At 40.5% G+C, this 16,443-nt stretch overlaps 1 long non-coding RNA gene across 2 annotated transcripts in view; it reads right to left on the reverse strand.

The window, feature by feature from the left end:
• Positions 1 to 16,443, reverse strand: part of LOC144588639 (uncharacterized) — a 41,849-nt gene that overhangs the window by 22,455 nt on the left and 2,951 nt on the right. For both annotated transcript variants that reach the window (XR_013544276.1, XR_013544275.1), the window contains one exon: positions 7,383 to 7,511. This is a non-coding gene — a long non-coding RNA (uncharacterized LOC144588639). The remainder of the gene's footprint in view (positions 1 to 7,382; positions 7,512 to 16,443) is intronic.

The raw sequence follows: 16,443 nt of genomic DNA on the forward strand, positions 1-16,443 counted from the left end.
TAGGGTCTCTTCCAGCTCTGCAGTTCTATCATCATCATCATCATTACCCTACTGCAGCACATACACAAAGTTACATTGGACCAGGGATTATTGTTTTCTGTTTTGAAAGTCTCTACTTCCTCTGATATTTTTCTGCAGTCATAGTTGACTATCCATACATATGTTCAGTTTTAATTTTTTTTAAAGCTACAATAACAGGAACTCAATAGATTATGAAACCTTTTGTAACCCTATGCTATCATTCCTCTCATAGCTGAAAAGAAAACTGGTGTACTTTATATAAAATAATCCTTGTCTACAATTGTTCAGTTCCTTTATATTCTTTGTTAAAATTACCACATCAGTATTTCCCAGGCAGGTACTAAAATACTACCCCCAAAATACAGAATTCTTAGAGAAGGACATTCCTATCTCTAATGCATAAAACATGTAGGCATATTCATCTAAAACATTTGGGGAAAAATTGTACCAGTTATAATTAGCATGGTTTGTGCATCTATTTTTCTTTGCTATTAAATAACAAATGTGTAGTAACCATAGCAACAGAAACCATCACATGGTACTGGTGCTATTTTGGGGATAACATAAGTACCTTTCTTAAAGAAGCATTCACACCTCTGAGCTATGAATTTTAATAATTTTAAGGGAAAATATCTGGTGTGATAATTTTTTATTTATTTTTCCAGAACACTAATTTAGGCTGCAATCCTATACACTTACCTGGGAGTAAAATCAGCTCAACATCTGAACAGACATATAAAGGATTTTGTTTTTATCTTAAGGTAGAGTTCATTCTGTGAAATTTTATGTGCCTGTCTCTTTCTAGTCCCCCAGCTAATTTTTTTAATGTTCATTTCTTCTTCAGTTTGGAGGGAGTGGGAACTGAAGACTACTTTGAAGAATAAGCATGTGTAGGCCAGTATGTGCCTACATGTGTGTTTAAATTGTACGGTGAAACAACACAATAATCTGGAAGCTTTATAAGAGAGCAAAGGGAAAGAAAACCTGAGGCTAAGGAGAAAGGGCATGGTTTTATTTATTTATTAAAAGCTCTTTAACATTCTGATCAGAGTGAAATACAAGAATTAACTTAAAGGATTATCTGAAAGGCTAATTTACATATTCTGCTATATGATATTTACATAATTTGCATATCATTTACATCATTTACTTAATTTACACTTTATGAAAATGGCAGATAAAAAAACCCTTGTGCAACTGAATAGTAGGCAAGAAATTAAATTCTGCACAGAAAAGGGCAGAACAACCCTTCTGTAGCAAGGCCTAGCACTTAAAAAACCCATGTACTGTAGCTGAAAGAGGTCTAACGGAGATGGTTTATCATGCCTGGCACTGCAGCCACAAAGGGGGGGAAAGGCGCTTGTTTGTCAAACTACCCTCACCTATGCAACTGTTATAGTTAGAGGGTCCTTTTAAAAATATAGTGATGTTGGATACTTAAAGATTCTAGAAAGTGAATTAAAAAAAAATGACATCCCCTTTGGAAAACCAATGGGGAGAGAACTCTGTGGAAGCCACAACAAAATGAAAGCTTGTTAAATCACAAGTTTGAAATACCCATCACTTCTAATTCATTTCTTTTCCCAATAACTAATAGGTAAGAGGTCACATTGAATGGGGATCCTGGCCAGCCCTTTAAGCCGAGTGAGGCAGCAATTCTGGGTGCTATTAAATGGCAGAAAATTACCAGTCATTAATTTGTTGTTTTCAGAGAGGTGCCCTTTTAGTCTGTTTCAGCAACAACAAAACCAAAAACAAATGTGGCACATTTAATACTAACAATTTGTCTCTGTGTGAGCTGTCACAGATTGCAATCTACTTCTTCAAAACAATGTATTGCTGTTGTATTTTTACTGCTAAGAGCCATGAGATTGTGGGATTTTCTGCCTTGGTGTCAGAATAACTGGGCTGGCCTTGATCTCGCCTTGAGGGTTATGTACCATGACTTAGTGGGAAGAGATGCCATTTCTTGCTTAAATTTAGGTTTCCAGAGGTCTTGGATCAGCTTTGCTTATGATTGCATTTTAACAGTCACTTCTTATGCAGTGTGATTGTAACCTTTTAGTTACATTTATAGTTATGAGGCTGTGGACTCACAAAATGGTGAAGGACCAACATCATGTGATTCTCGTTGTGCCACATGTTCTGTTATGGGTGTTGAGGTAAAATGGCAACTATAGTGATAATTAACTATGGGGGGTGTCCTGGGACTGCAAATAGAACAGATTGTTGTTTTTAACTTTAGATGAAACCCACAATTATCAAGACTCTTCAAACACAAAGGTTCAAAGGTTCATGGTGTCATTATTTTAACTCATCTTTGAAACCTGAGACACATATAGATCTATTCTTTATGCAAGATATATAACTAATAAGCAATAATAATGATTTCCCTTAGCTCAAAATGTTATCATATCCATGTCTCCTCTTTGAGAGGCCTATTTCCCTCCTTGAGTATTTGGCTGTGGAGTTAGAGATTGGAAGTTGAATTCCCCACTATGCAACCTAGAAGAGCCACCCTTTGTGGCCTTGGGCAAGCTGTGCAGTCCCAGGGTGTTTCCTGAAGAAGGGAATGGTGGACCACTTCTGAGTACTTTTTACCTAGAAAACTCTGGAAAGGGCCACCGTAAGTGGGGATTGACTTTACAGCACACAGTTCTCATCATTATTATTATTCCTCTCCAGGTGATAATCTGGCTCTCTCTTGTGATGTCCTTGTTATTCTCAGAATTTAATTGCATAAGTTTGCCTAGATTCTTGTCTTGATTTTTTTTCCTTGCATAGACACAAATATATTCTCACATACCTGTTAACTGCAAGAAGCAATCTTTATATTCAACACACAGAAACTTATACTTTTCATGTAATAAAGAGCATCCTGCCTTATAGTGGTTGAATATTGCCTAATAGCATCCTCATGTATTAATCCAACATCACTCCATTTAAGAGGGATGGTCCTCAAATTTGTAGATGACCTCAGACCATGAGGGGGAGCTCAGAAGATAGATTGTAGAAAACCTCAACATATTAGAGACCGGATCAAATCAAATGCTAAGACTTTCAACAGGACCAAATGTTTATCCCGAGGTATGAAAAACAGATGCACAACTATAGGACGAGTGACACCTGCCTTACCAACAGTACTTGCAGAAAAAGATCTAGGGCTCTTACTAGACCACAACCTAAAGATGAGCCAATAGTGTAAAGCAGAGCAAAACAAAACAAATATGAATCTATGCTCCATTAACAAAGATGCAGTGTTCATATCAAAGAAAGTAATAGTACCATTCTATTTTATTTTAGCTAAACTTCACTTGGATCCTGTCTTGAGTTCAGGGCACAACTGTTTAAGAATGGCATCAACACACCTGACGCTGTCTAGGGGAGGCAAGCAGGATGTTAAGGATCTAAAAAGGAAGCCATATGAAGAACAATTAGGAAAACTATAGTTAAGAAGAGGAGAGTGAGAGATGAAATGATAACTATGTATCTTCAAATTTTGGAAGGGAAATGACATGGAAGATGGGGCAAACTTGGTTTTGGTCGCTACTGAGGATGGGACTAAAATGGATTCAAATTACAAGAAAGGAGATTTGGTGTGAACACTTGGCAGAACTTCCTGCTGATGACAGCTGTATGACAGTTGACTGGATTACCTGGAAAGGTGGAAACTCTCTTCCACTGGAGGTCTTTAAACATACATTGAATGTCCCTCTGTCAAGAATGTTCTAGCTTCCTTCATTGGAAGAGGGTTGGGCTTCATGACCCCAAGAGGACCTTCTTCTTTCTGCAAGTCTAAGATTCTGTTTATTTTATTTATTTTTACTTGTTACACTTATGCCCCACCTTTCACCCTATTAACTCAAGGTAAATTGCTCTGTTCTGCCCCAGTTTGGCTCTTTCCCTTCCACAGTTTGTCCTTATATCATTCCTGGAGGTAAATATAGTTGAGGCACTCAATTACATGGCAGACTGGGAATTGGAACCTCAGCCTCCCAAGCCCCTAACCCAACATCCTCATCATTACATGGCCCTGTCTACTGTGCAACTTTTTTCCATTCTCCCTTGCAGCCTCCCACACAACCTTGAAAACCTGGTCCAAAAGATTTCCTAGACCTGTAAAGCAGGTTTAGAGAGGAGACTGTAGGATTTCATCTATTTAGTGACACAGATTTTATGAGCAGTTTCTTCTGGTTTATACGTCCACTGGGTTAGTCACACGGATGAGTCCATGTCAGTGGAACACTTTGTTTGTTTATCTGTCTGTTAGTTTCTTTGTCTGTTTGTTTAATATGTTTTTATGCACACCATTCAGCAATAGTACTAACATAGTCGTAAAGTGGCTTAAAACACAACAATGAAAACAACAAAAAAATAGTGGCAACAATATTTCAAAGGTCTGAAAATGCATGTATAATAAGATTGATGAAACAATAAAGACCTGTCCTCACAACCCAAGAATCATATTGCTCAGCAGAGCACATAATAATAAGATGATGTTATAATGCTATCACCAATCAAATGTGGCTCTGTTGTGATGTCACTGCACAAATGAATCTTGTTGGCATTCAAAGCAATTCTTCTTAGATTAGTTAATAGAAATAATTCCAAACAGTCAGGAATTGTAATCTCGGCAGAATAATGTTCAATGCAACACTGCCAGCCATAGTTCACTGTGGAATGATGTCAATGGGCAAAATGTCAATTTAAAAGTCAAATAGAGCACCAAGTAAATGAACAGGTAGCCATTTTTGCAAGAGTGAAAAAGATGAATTTTTCAGCATTACCAAAGAAGTTCATGAACAATTATGAGTAGCTTCAGTTCAGCCTTACTGTTCAAATTCCTTTTCACCCAAAGCTTTGTGAATCGAATGGAATATTTACTTTGCAATGAAGTTAATAAAGATGTTATTTTATCCCTCAAACCCATTACTACTATTACTATAAAATTCCACAATGTTATTGCTACATTTTTGTTTCTGAGATTTAAAGATGTATCGAATTATCAAAGGGATGGATATTTCTAATCCTTTATCATAAATATTATGGTCTACCATACTCCTGTCCTAACTGGCTCTCTTCCTATATGGACCTATATGGGCATTCATGAACAATTCAATCTACGATTGGTCTGTGTTTCAAGTGTTAATTTAAAGTGTTAGCATAGTTTCAGTCTGTATTTTAGAGTTTTAATCTTAACTTTTATGAACTGCCCAGGGAACTTCAGCTACTGAGCAGCATGGAAATGCTATCAATCAATACATATATTTATCGTCAAAACTTTTTTCAAAGTCAGATTTCTTGATTGACATTCCTTTGGTAACAAAGTGGGCTCTATTCCACAAAGACATACAGTATGCCAAATAAAATTTGTTTTTCTTTAAGGTGCCAGAAGTCCCACCAACTCCCACTTCCATTTTTGCATAAGAGAGATTGCCATTCACCAAGCAGTATTTGATGGTAGAAATTTTGTGGAGGCTAGCAGCACTGGCTCATTTAGCAAAATGCAAGTTGGAACCTCAATGGAAAAGGCAACAGATTGCTCCAATAATGGAGGTTGTTTCTACCCATTATATGGAAAATTGAATATATCTCAGCACTGGCAATCCCTGCCCGCTGCTGATGCCAGTAAATGATAGAGTGTTTCACCCATTATAACAGCAAACTACAAAATTTAATTGCACATTTTATTCCAGACTGGAAGCAGTATGCTTTAAAAGCCCAGAATCAGTCCTTCTGATCCACACTCAAAGAACTGAAAAGAGATTATTTGGATAAGGCTGGAGATACAAAGCTCCACCGTTCTAGGCCAAGTTGGGTACCAGGTGACCCTTCAGATGTAGCTGAACTCATGCACCCCTCAGCCTTAGGCAGCCTGGCCAATGGTGAGTTATACTGTAGGTAACATTCCTGGACAAGTGGCAGGGGCAAGGGGTCCCCGTCCCTCTGATTTTGAATGAAAAGTAAAGGTAAAGGTAAAGGTTCCCCTTGACAATTTTTATCCAGTCGTGTTCGACTCTAGGGGGCGGTGCTCATCCCTGTTTCCAAGCCATAGAGCCAGCGTTTTGTCCAAAGACAATCTTCCGTGGTCACATGGCCAGTGCGACTTAGACACGGAACGCTGTTACCTTCCCACCAAAGTGGTCCCTATTTATTTACTTGCATTTGCATGCTTTCGAACCACTAGGTTGGCGGGAGCTGGGACAAGCGACGGGAGCTCACTCCATCGCATGGATTCGATCTTACAACTGCTTGGTCTTCTGACCCTGCAGCACAGACTTCTGCGGTTTAGCCCACAGCGCCACCACGTCCCTTGAATGAAAAGTATCGCTCAGCAAAATATGATTTCTAAATGACTGCGACAACACAGCCTGGCCCTCACCCCCCATACCTGTTTACTCAGAGGTAAGTTCCCTGAATTCAGTAGGATTTACTTACAAATAAGTATTCACAGGATTGTGCCCGCTGCATCAGTAGGAAAGGAGGTCACACAGAATGACAGCATTTTTAAAAGTGTATCACTTGGTATCACTAGAGGCACCTTCTGTCAGTGTTCTGCTTCCAAAGGAACTGGAACAAGCACCACAGGAGGAGGATATCCAAGAAATACAGGCAAAGGGGGGGTCCACTGCTGCCCTTCACACCAGTGCATTGCTCTAGCTGAGTTTGGAGACTAGGCTTCCACAGCAAGAGTGGACATAATGTGGCCCAAGGCTGTATGTGGCCTATTTTTGTACTCATTTCCACCATTACCACTTCTGGCCTTTCAGAAGTACAAGCCATCTTGAAGCTGCTCCTCTCCTTCCCCGGTCCTTTGATTCAAAAGGAAGATGCTGGGGGAGGGATGTTGCCTCCATACTGCCAACATTAAGCAGCACGGTGAGATATTCCAAGGAACACTGGCTGGGTTAGCACGATGGTCCCCTTTAGTTCAGGGGAAGTATGCATTCGCGAATACAAGTATGCATTCCTTCATCTTTACCAGAAAAGGTACCCACTTCTGCCCAGGAAAACAGGGACCCACAGGCTGTGGGAGTGGCTCACAATTACCGAAGCTTAGGTGGGGAACTTAGTCATGAGCATATACATCCATACCCTCTTTTTTGCTCTTGGTGGTGATGTGTTTCCTCTTTCGGCAGGATGCATAACTGGCTTACTAAACAGAAAGGAAGGGGAAAGGGAAAAATCCCTTCACGATATTCTCTGGTCAGATATACTGAGCAAGACTTTCTAGGTGCCAAGTAACACTTTCCTCCAACATGGCCTCCTACAGCAATCCAAACACCCATTGCTTAACCTTTTTTTAAAATAGCAGTTTTAATACATCATGTAGATTTTTCTACTTTCACGGTTCTGCTTACCTAGTTAAGTAAGAGAGGCTGCCAAAGTTCAGATTGCCCATCTTCCCATCTGCAACAGCTGTCATGGCAGGTCTCCTACCCACCTAGCTAGAAGTCCATGCAAAATCCTCTCTTTTAGTTGCTACAACCCTGAAACAAGAGAAAAAAAGTTGTTGGAAGGCTGATGCAAAGCAGCATTTCGTATTCATGTAATTTACCTGGCAGTGCTTTGGAATTCATTGAATTGATTTGAATTTTGAAAAGAGGAAGAGAAAGAGGTTCTGTGTGTGTGCAAACCGTCTCAGACATGTGAGACTTAGAAAATCCCCTGCTTCCCCATTCTGCAAGCAGATAAAAATGTTTAATGGGGTGTAGTTCTCTCGTACTTATTTTTATTCCTCAAGAATGCATTCCCATCACTGATTTGGAGAAAATAGGAGATATAAATCATGCCTGGAGATAAATGTAGGAGACTGAGGAGCATTCCCATTGTGGGCTGCAAGGTTTCTCTGTACAAGCAAGTACAAAATAACACAAAACCATTTCAGTGTGTATGTGTGTCTTTCTACACACATATGTATATATAGTTTGTTTAAACTTAATATTGGCAGCTGTAGTTGAAAACTAAAGGGTATTGATCTTCCCCTGGCTTTATTTACACGTGGAACACATGGCAGCCCTCAGAAGAGTTACATGTCATGGCACTCCTGATCAAAGCTTGGAAAGGTTACTTTTTGGATTAGAAACACCATATTGGCTAGAGGACGTTGACATGCTGAGTGGGGAAAATCTGGGAGTTCTTGTCCATAAAGGGACATTTTTCCAAGCCCTTCTTATGGTAGTTGTGCCTCTCTGTAAGACTCTAAGAGCCTTCTTGGCTCAAAGGGATTGCCTCTCCAGCCCAGCATTCTGTCTCCCATTACGGCCAACCAGATGCTTCTGGGAAGCCTGCAAACCAGACATAAGGGAATTATCCCTTTCTGCTGTTGTTCCCTGGCAAGTGCCCAAGGAAGGCTCAAGATAGTTTCCTGCTTAAGGTGAAGATCAAAAGGGTGCCCTCTCCTGTGCCATGCACATCTGGCTGGACTGGTAGAATAATTTTTCTTCAGCACTGGTTGAGAGGCATTCCTCATACAGTATCTGAGGAGAACAGCTTGGGGGTGCAGGTGGTCCAAGCCTGGCATACAGCCCTGTCCTTGTAGCATATGCTGTTCAAAGCCACCCCCTTAGTCTGCCTAGCAGTAGAACTTGCCTTGCACCTGGCCTTCAGAGGAACACTACCTCTGATGCTGCAGCTACCATATGAATGTCATGAATAGCAGCCATTAATACTCATGACATTCTTCTAATGATTTGTCTAATCCTCTTTCAAAGCCATCTTCATCCATGGTTCTCACCATATAGAGTCCATAGTTTAACCATAGGATGAGTGGAAATGCATTTTCCTTTCTCTATCCTCAGCCTCCCAACTTCCAGCATCACATTCCTGCTGCCTTGGTGAGTGATCCTGTTGAAGCCTTGATCCGTATGGGGAAGTGGCCGGAGCAGTAGACATGGTCAGTCTCAAGTGAAAGCAGCCAACCTAGCTTCTTGGTTTAAAAAGGTAAAGGTTCCCCTTGACAATTTTTGTCCAGTCGTGTCCGACTCTAGGGGGCGGCGCTCATCCCGCTCTTCAAGCCATAGAGCCAGCGTTTTGTCCGAAGACAATCTTCCGTGGTCACATGGCCAGTGTGATTTAGACACGGAATGCTGTTTACCTTCCCACCGAGGTGGTCCCTATTTATCTACTCGCATTTGCATGCTTTCGAACCGCTAGGTTGGCGGGAGCTGGGACAAGCGACGGGTGCTCATTCCGTTGCGTGGATTCGATCTTACGACTGCCGGATCTTCTGACCCTGCAGCACAGGCTTCTGCGGTTTAGCCCACAGCGCCACCACGTCCCCCCCTAGCTTCTTGGTTTACTATGGAACTATTGCTGATGAAACGAGTGAAATGAAGATTAGAGCAATGATGGTGGAAAACCTGGAGCAGATTCAATCCAACACAGGCTAGAGTTCATTGGTAGGCCTACTCCATGGCAGTGATGGCAACGAATAGATTGCTCCTCTCTGCTACGTTTGTGTCTGAGCAGAACCCTCCAGTGGAGCTGCTTCAGGTGGTCAAGGGCCTGTTGCACAGATGCCCACAAGAAAGTGGTGCTGACAATCAATTGCCCATTGTGATGATTTTGCACAGAGCTTTGCAGATTAAGTCACTTGAATCTGTTCTGACTTACATGCTGCAGTTGATGCATTTACTATATATCACTTCCTTCCCCTTTTTAATCAGCCACTTCCAGTGTCAAAACTGGATACTGTAGACTCCTCAGAACAGAGACGTTTCTTTCTTCAAATGTCACTACGTAAAATGACATGTATGTAGACAATGTCATACCTATAATCATAATGGAGATTTCCAAAACTTTTCTGCTCTGGGGCAAGCAGATAGTTTGCCAGAAAATCATCCAAAATACAGCAGCTAGTGGAGAGAGGCAGAAATCCTTTCCTGGCAGCAGCACTTCTTATTCCATCAGCAGCACCACAGTTTTCCCACAGGCAGTCTGGCAATCAAAAGCTTCTTGCTTCACCTGAATCTTCTTTGTCAGCTGTGCAGAAGGTAATGCCTAAGTATGGCAAAATGTCTAGCTTTAAGGTATATTCATCCAAGTGGAAGAGTAAGCCTATTAGCCTTTCTGGGAAGGTGCGACATGGCCGACAATGCCAATTTCCATACGAATGGTGAATAACATCTGGAAATATTTGGGAATCTCCCTGACATTTAATATAGGAGATCCGTTCCAATGTAATTATGAAAGGCTTTCATAGTCTGTAAACTAAGATTAAAGAACTGGAGCAAACTGAACCTCTCATAGTTTGTTAAAATTAATGTCATTAAAATAATTATCTTCCCTATCTTTGCTAAGTAATCCATCAAGCACAAGAGAGAGATTTACAGATCAATGTAAAACAAGTGGCATGAGGCAGAACATGCGTGGACTCCAAATCTACATATTTTAGTATCTGAGAACTTGTGGTGGTTGGGTGTGTTTTCCCATTGGGTAGGTAAAGCCACATGAAAATCTCTTTACGAACAAGCAAATCATGAATTATTTCTGGGGGGGGGAAGTGGCCCACCAAGTTCATGTATATGGCAGTGGTTCTCCTAAGATGCAAATATACCGGCTGAAGATCTATTAAGCCACATAGGAGGTCTTGATTACCTTTTGGCCCTATCTTGTTGGAGACCATAGGCAAAGTAGAAATGGGGAAGAAAGCTGTTTACCCTTCTTTTAGTATTCTGAAGGAATCTGATCGTTTTCAGAAGGGAACTGATTGCAAGCCTTTTGAAAGGAGCTGATTGTCCTTCATGTTCCAAATTGCAGCCAAATGGAAAAACCAGACAAATATTGTTCTACCCAAATATTGGACAAGTTACTGTTCTGAACGACCGCGCTCAGAATCCCCAACAAGCAAGGTGACCAAGCCATGCTGGCAATGAGATGCTGGGAGTTATAATCCAAAAAAAAAAAAAAAAAAAAAAAAAGGTAATTATTCCAGGCTCTGGTCTTACTATCCAAGGATGATATGATAAGATAGAGGAAATACTAAATATGGATAAGCTCTCTTGTCTGATAAAAGCCACAACTAATCCCTAATTTAACTATGCTTTTATTTTTTTAAAAAAAAAAATAATGTCTGCTTCTAAATGTAATTGATTTGCCTAATTGGAAACACAAAAGACTGACTTGGATCCTCTTCAATAGTACTTCACGGATTATAAAATAGATATTTGTTACCATATTCTTACATTGTATCTAAGCAAAGCTTCATTAGCAACTTCTACTATTTGTGATTTCTTTCCTTGATATAGAGTGATCAGTTTAAATTCATTGTACACTGTGTCCCATATAAGACACAGCATATTTTAAAATATAAAATATAACCTTTTCGCCCCTAAACATAAAAGGGTTGTTTTAAAAAGTACTGTGCTCTGAAGATCTTATAAAGCATTCAGAAGCCCTCCCCGCTCTGTCTTCATGCTGCACTAGAAACTACTAAGAAGAGAGTGGCCGGTTAGTAGGTGCGACTAGACAGGGTCCAGAGTGCCCTTTATAGTGTTACAATTCTCACTAGAATTTAAATTCACTTTTCCTCCTTTCTTATTACCCTTGAGCAGGGCGTGGTATGCCAGTTAAGCAGGAATATCCCTCTCAAGTCACTGCACTTCATCATTCCTTCAAGCAGTTTTTCATTATGTTTTTCCAGTATAGCACTATGTCAGATAAGCACTGCAGATTCATAAATTTTTCTATTAATTCAACACTATGTCACTTGCTGTTTTTTAAAAGATGTCACCTCAGGACACACCCACTACTGCCCTCTTTGGGCTGATATAAGTGATCACATGTGCCAAAATGCACACCCCAAAAAAAGCAAGGAAAGAAAACCACGACAGAAAAACACCAGCCACTGACAGGTGAATAAAAAGCAATGAATGCTCTTGAAAAAAATACCAGGCTTACTTGCAATTAGCTGTATGCTGTGTAGTGAATGAAAAATACATCAAATGTAACTGTGCTAACTCTGTTACAAATCGTGAGGTCAACTGCCATGTAGTCATACCCGAAGTGCACTCCCCACCCCTTTGCCTTGTCTGCACCTAGCTTTTGATTGGTAATATTTAAATATACAAGGAATACATAATGGTGCCCAAAGAGTTTCCTGCCTTGGATTACAGCTTCCAGAACATGGCTGTCCACATAGCCAATAAGTATTCTGGGAGTTGTAGTGTGAAAAGAAAATAACATTTCCTGTTTTCTATGGTGCCACGGAAAAGGCAGATATAAACCAGGAGTATAAGGAAACGCAAGGACAAGCTGGTCTGTGTGCTTTCCACTCAGTGACTGACTAGCTGACTGACTGGCTGACTGACTGATTGGTTGGTTGATTGACTGATTGTATTTTTATATCGTCAGACAGCCAGACTTTTCTGTGGTGCACAATATATTAAAAATATATAAATAATAACAGTAAATTATGGATTGGATAATGCACCAAATTTTTAAAAATGAATCACTAAATAAAACAAATTCTAAAAGAGTAAACCTGCATCATAAAATTGCAAAATATTTGCTCCATTAAGTTTGCATCTCACCATCTTCCTATCACAGAACTCAGGGGGATATGAGATTGTTCTGAGAATGACCAAAACTCAAACATTGAGCACATATAGAAGATTCAATCCCTGATGTCTCTCTAGCTTGGCCTAGAAAAAACGCCTGCCCCGAGCCCCGAAAAGCCAGGACCACTCTGTGTTAACGATATTGGGCTAGATGGATTACAGTGCTCTGTCCCGACATAAGCCAGTTTCTTATAATCTACCGACCAGCTTCTGAGATCATTTGCCATGCACAGTTCAGCATAAGTAAAGACAACGGCAACGGAGGCCTTCCAGTAATGCTTTCATAATGACTCAGAAGGTGGGGCTGGTGATAAGCTAATGCACTTGCTCGGGGAGTGATGATTGGGGCCTTTGACTGGTTCCAAAAGGACACACAAGATCTCTTTGTGCATTTGTCTGAATGCCTGAGGGATTTAAGGTGAAGAGTACAGGGCCAGCATACTGTCCTATATTAGCTATACTCTGTTCCCACCTTTGTCCTTCCCTTTCAGTCCCCAACGTGGTACAAAGAGTAATACGAGGGTGCACAGTTCATATTCAGAACCCACTACCCAGCAGTGGCTCCTCCATGACAGCAAGTGGGTCACTGCCCCACTCTGGAGTCTGGTAGCCCCCAGCAATCCCACTTCTACTTGTTTCCTTTTCAGAGGTAGACCTTATGCACATACATGCACACATGCATGCATGCCAGGACTTGGTTCCTCTAGCTACTTATAGTCCTTACATATGCAAATATCTGAGTGGGCTAAAATGTAATATCCAGGATGGAAGCCCAGTCACCAGAGGTGAGAAAAACTGTTCTTTTCCCACTACAGCTCCCAGAATTCTACAATGAAGATGTAGTCAAAACAACAACTTTTTCAAGTTTTGGTGCCTCCTAAACCACAGAAGCCTGTGCTGCAGGGTCAAAAGACCAAGCAGTCGTAAGATCGAATCCACCCGACGGAGTGAGCTCCCGTCGCTTGTCCCAGCTCCCGCCAACCTAGCGGTTCAAAAGCATGCAAATGCAAGTAGATAAATAGGGACCCACCTCGGTGGGAAGGTAACAGCGTTCCGTGTCTAAGTCGCACTGGCCATGTGATCACGGAAGAATGTCTTTGGACAAAACGCTGGCTCTATGGCTTGGAAACGGGGATGAGCACCGCCCCCTAGAGTCGAACACGACTGGACAAAAATTGTCAAGGGGAATCTTTATATCTCCACCTAGTAGGTACGATGGTCTGGGATCGTGTGAATTGTCATCCAGTGATATAGCTGGACAGGCACAGAGGCTCTGTCTCTGCAGATCATTGAATCAAAAGAAAAACAGTAGAAAGTATGGCATTATGCTTTTTGTTGGTAATAAAGAATAGCACAACTCAAATTAGTATCCTTTACTTTGTTCTGGTGTCAGATATGTCACTAGTTATCCAAAAGCTACTATTTGGGTGTGCCTTAAAAAAAATAACACTTACGTTCTACATGAGTTGAATTCATAGTAAAAGAAGCACCAATGTTTTCTCAATGTTTTTGTCTATGGGAACTAGGGCAGCGGGGGGGGGGAGAAGTATTGCAGGCATTTTTAAAGCATGTTAGAAGTTCAACTACATGCAATAATTAGGAAGGACATTTTATCTCCAAAGGTGAAGAGGCTGACAGCAAGAGAACAATAAGGAATTCAACAGCACTATGAATTATAAATGTCAAATTATTGGGATGCATGTAAAAAAGCATGTAGCGATTAAGAAATGGAGTTGGCATTTGTGAGAAACCTTGCTGTCTTTATCATTGTTTTAAATCTCTCTGTGGACTCCTGTCACTCATTGTCACATTTCTGGAGTAAGATAATGAGACATATGTCAACTAAGTGTCCAAAACTGCTGATGAATCTTGGGTGGCTCCTTCACCTTTTTTTAAGGACACACCAATACAGTTCCATATTTTGATAAGGTTCATAGGAATACAAGTCAGAAGAAGTGCCTTACTTACTATAGCTCAGAATATTGACCTCTGACGTGAAAGTTTGTTTTATCATATAGAACACATGTTTTTTTTAAAAAAAGCACAGGAATAAAACCAGGTGCATTTAAAGCCTGCTAGAGGTGTGTTCTCAGAGGCCTCCAGAAAGCCTAATTCACAGCACATTCCCCCATGCACTTCATTTACATGGTAAAAATGTGATTGTAGTCACTGCAAATTTGGGCTGCATGCCTTGTTTACTTTTTAAAAAAAACTGGTAGCTTCACTTCTGCCATTATTGGCCTGTATGGGCAGTAAGTTCAGCAGCAGAGAACTGATATACCACTCATTAAAAAGACTAGGATCAGTTGGAAACACTTCCACTAGATTGTATCTGAACCTTGTGCCTCCTTTCCATATCCACTCCAAATAAGACAGGGATGTGAAATCTCTCCGTTTCAGTACGTGTGTGTGTTTCTGAGAATCCGCCAACACTGTCAACCCATCCAAGTTTTCAATCAAATTTTAAGACTTTAGTTTTCCCCTCGCTCCCCCATAGAAATTCACATATACTCTGACACACACTTTTTTTAACATATGATTTTCATGCATTTCCTTCACTGACTGAAGCACCTTTGTGCAGGCTTTCTTAAATGCATGGCTTTTTATTTATGTACAGCTACCCGCAGATGTAACACACATACACAAGTACAAAGAGATTTTGTGTCTCATTCACTTTTGGAAAGCTGTAAACATAAACGGCAAGCTAAAAACAGAATCTAAAATATACTAACTCTCAGGCCAAAGCCACACCAGGCTTACTGTGGCTGATGCTGATACCAGTTCATTATTCCTATTATTTGCAAATGTAAGGGGTTGTTACCACAGGTCATAATAGCCATTTCCATTATTAAAAGTTAAGGAAATCATAAACCAAACAGACATGTCTTTCTATTGCCACCTTGAACCCATTTTATGCTGTTCAGAAAAGAAACAGCAGTGATATTGGGTGCAAAAATTGTGCGTCCCCTAGTGTGTTAAACAATTTGGAGGCACCCGTTCTCAGAGGTAAGTTCTACTGAATCCGATGGGGCTTACTCCCTGGTTGTAGCCTAAGGGTTTTCAATGTCTTCTCATATACTTTATCTCAGTAATCCCTATCAGAACCCAATAATGGAGGTAAGTATTATTACACTCATATTGCAATAAGGAGGGGTAGGCCGAGACATAGTGGTTTGCCTAAGGCCACACAAACATTTTATGGTTGAGAAGTAATGTTGGAATTGAAAATCTTCCTGCTCATGCTCTGGACTGTTGCATCACTACAACTCTGTATGCTTTCCTCTCCCAAGAAAAGGTGAACTGGCTACTGTGATGCTAGAAACATGCAGTAGTGTTACTTGTTTTTATTTCATATTGAAATACAAAGTATAAACACATCAACATGGTGCGATTCTTCTTAGCCACAACAGCAAACGTCATGCAGATCTACATTAAAGTCAAAAAGGCCTACAGAAAAAGAATGGGGTGGGATATGCAGGACAACCTTAAATGTGTTTACTTTGAAGTAAGTCCTAGTTGCTGGCTGGATAGCTCAATGAGTTAGGTTGGGAGAAAAAGCAGACCTGCATAGCCTTAGGTAACCTGTGCAGCTCCAGGATGCTCCCAAAAGAGACGTAAAACTCTGCAAAAAGTCTCCACAAGTCAAAATTGATTTGACAGCGTGCAATTATTATTTATTTATAAGTCCTACTCATTTCATTCCTAGGCTAACATGGAAAGGACCCCAGCCTTCATTTTATAAAATCTGATAGCTCACACATTTTTCCCAAACCAGATTTCCTATGTCTTAATTAGGATTCAAGTGAATTTCTTCTCAGCCTAAACAGTCTCTCCAGTGATATCAACACAAACTCTAGCTCTT

This window comes from Pogona vitticeps, chromosome 4 (assembly GCF_051106095.1).
Source record: "Pogona vitticeps strain Pit_001003342236 chromosome 4, PviZW2.1, whole genome shotgun sequence".
NCBI lineage: Eukaryota > Metazoa > Chordata > Lepidosauria > Squamata > Agamidae > Pogona > Pogona vitticeps.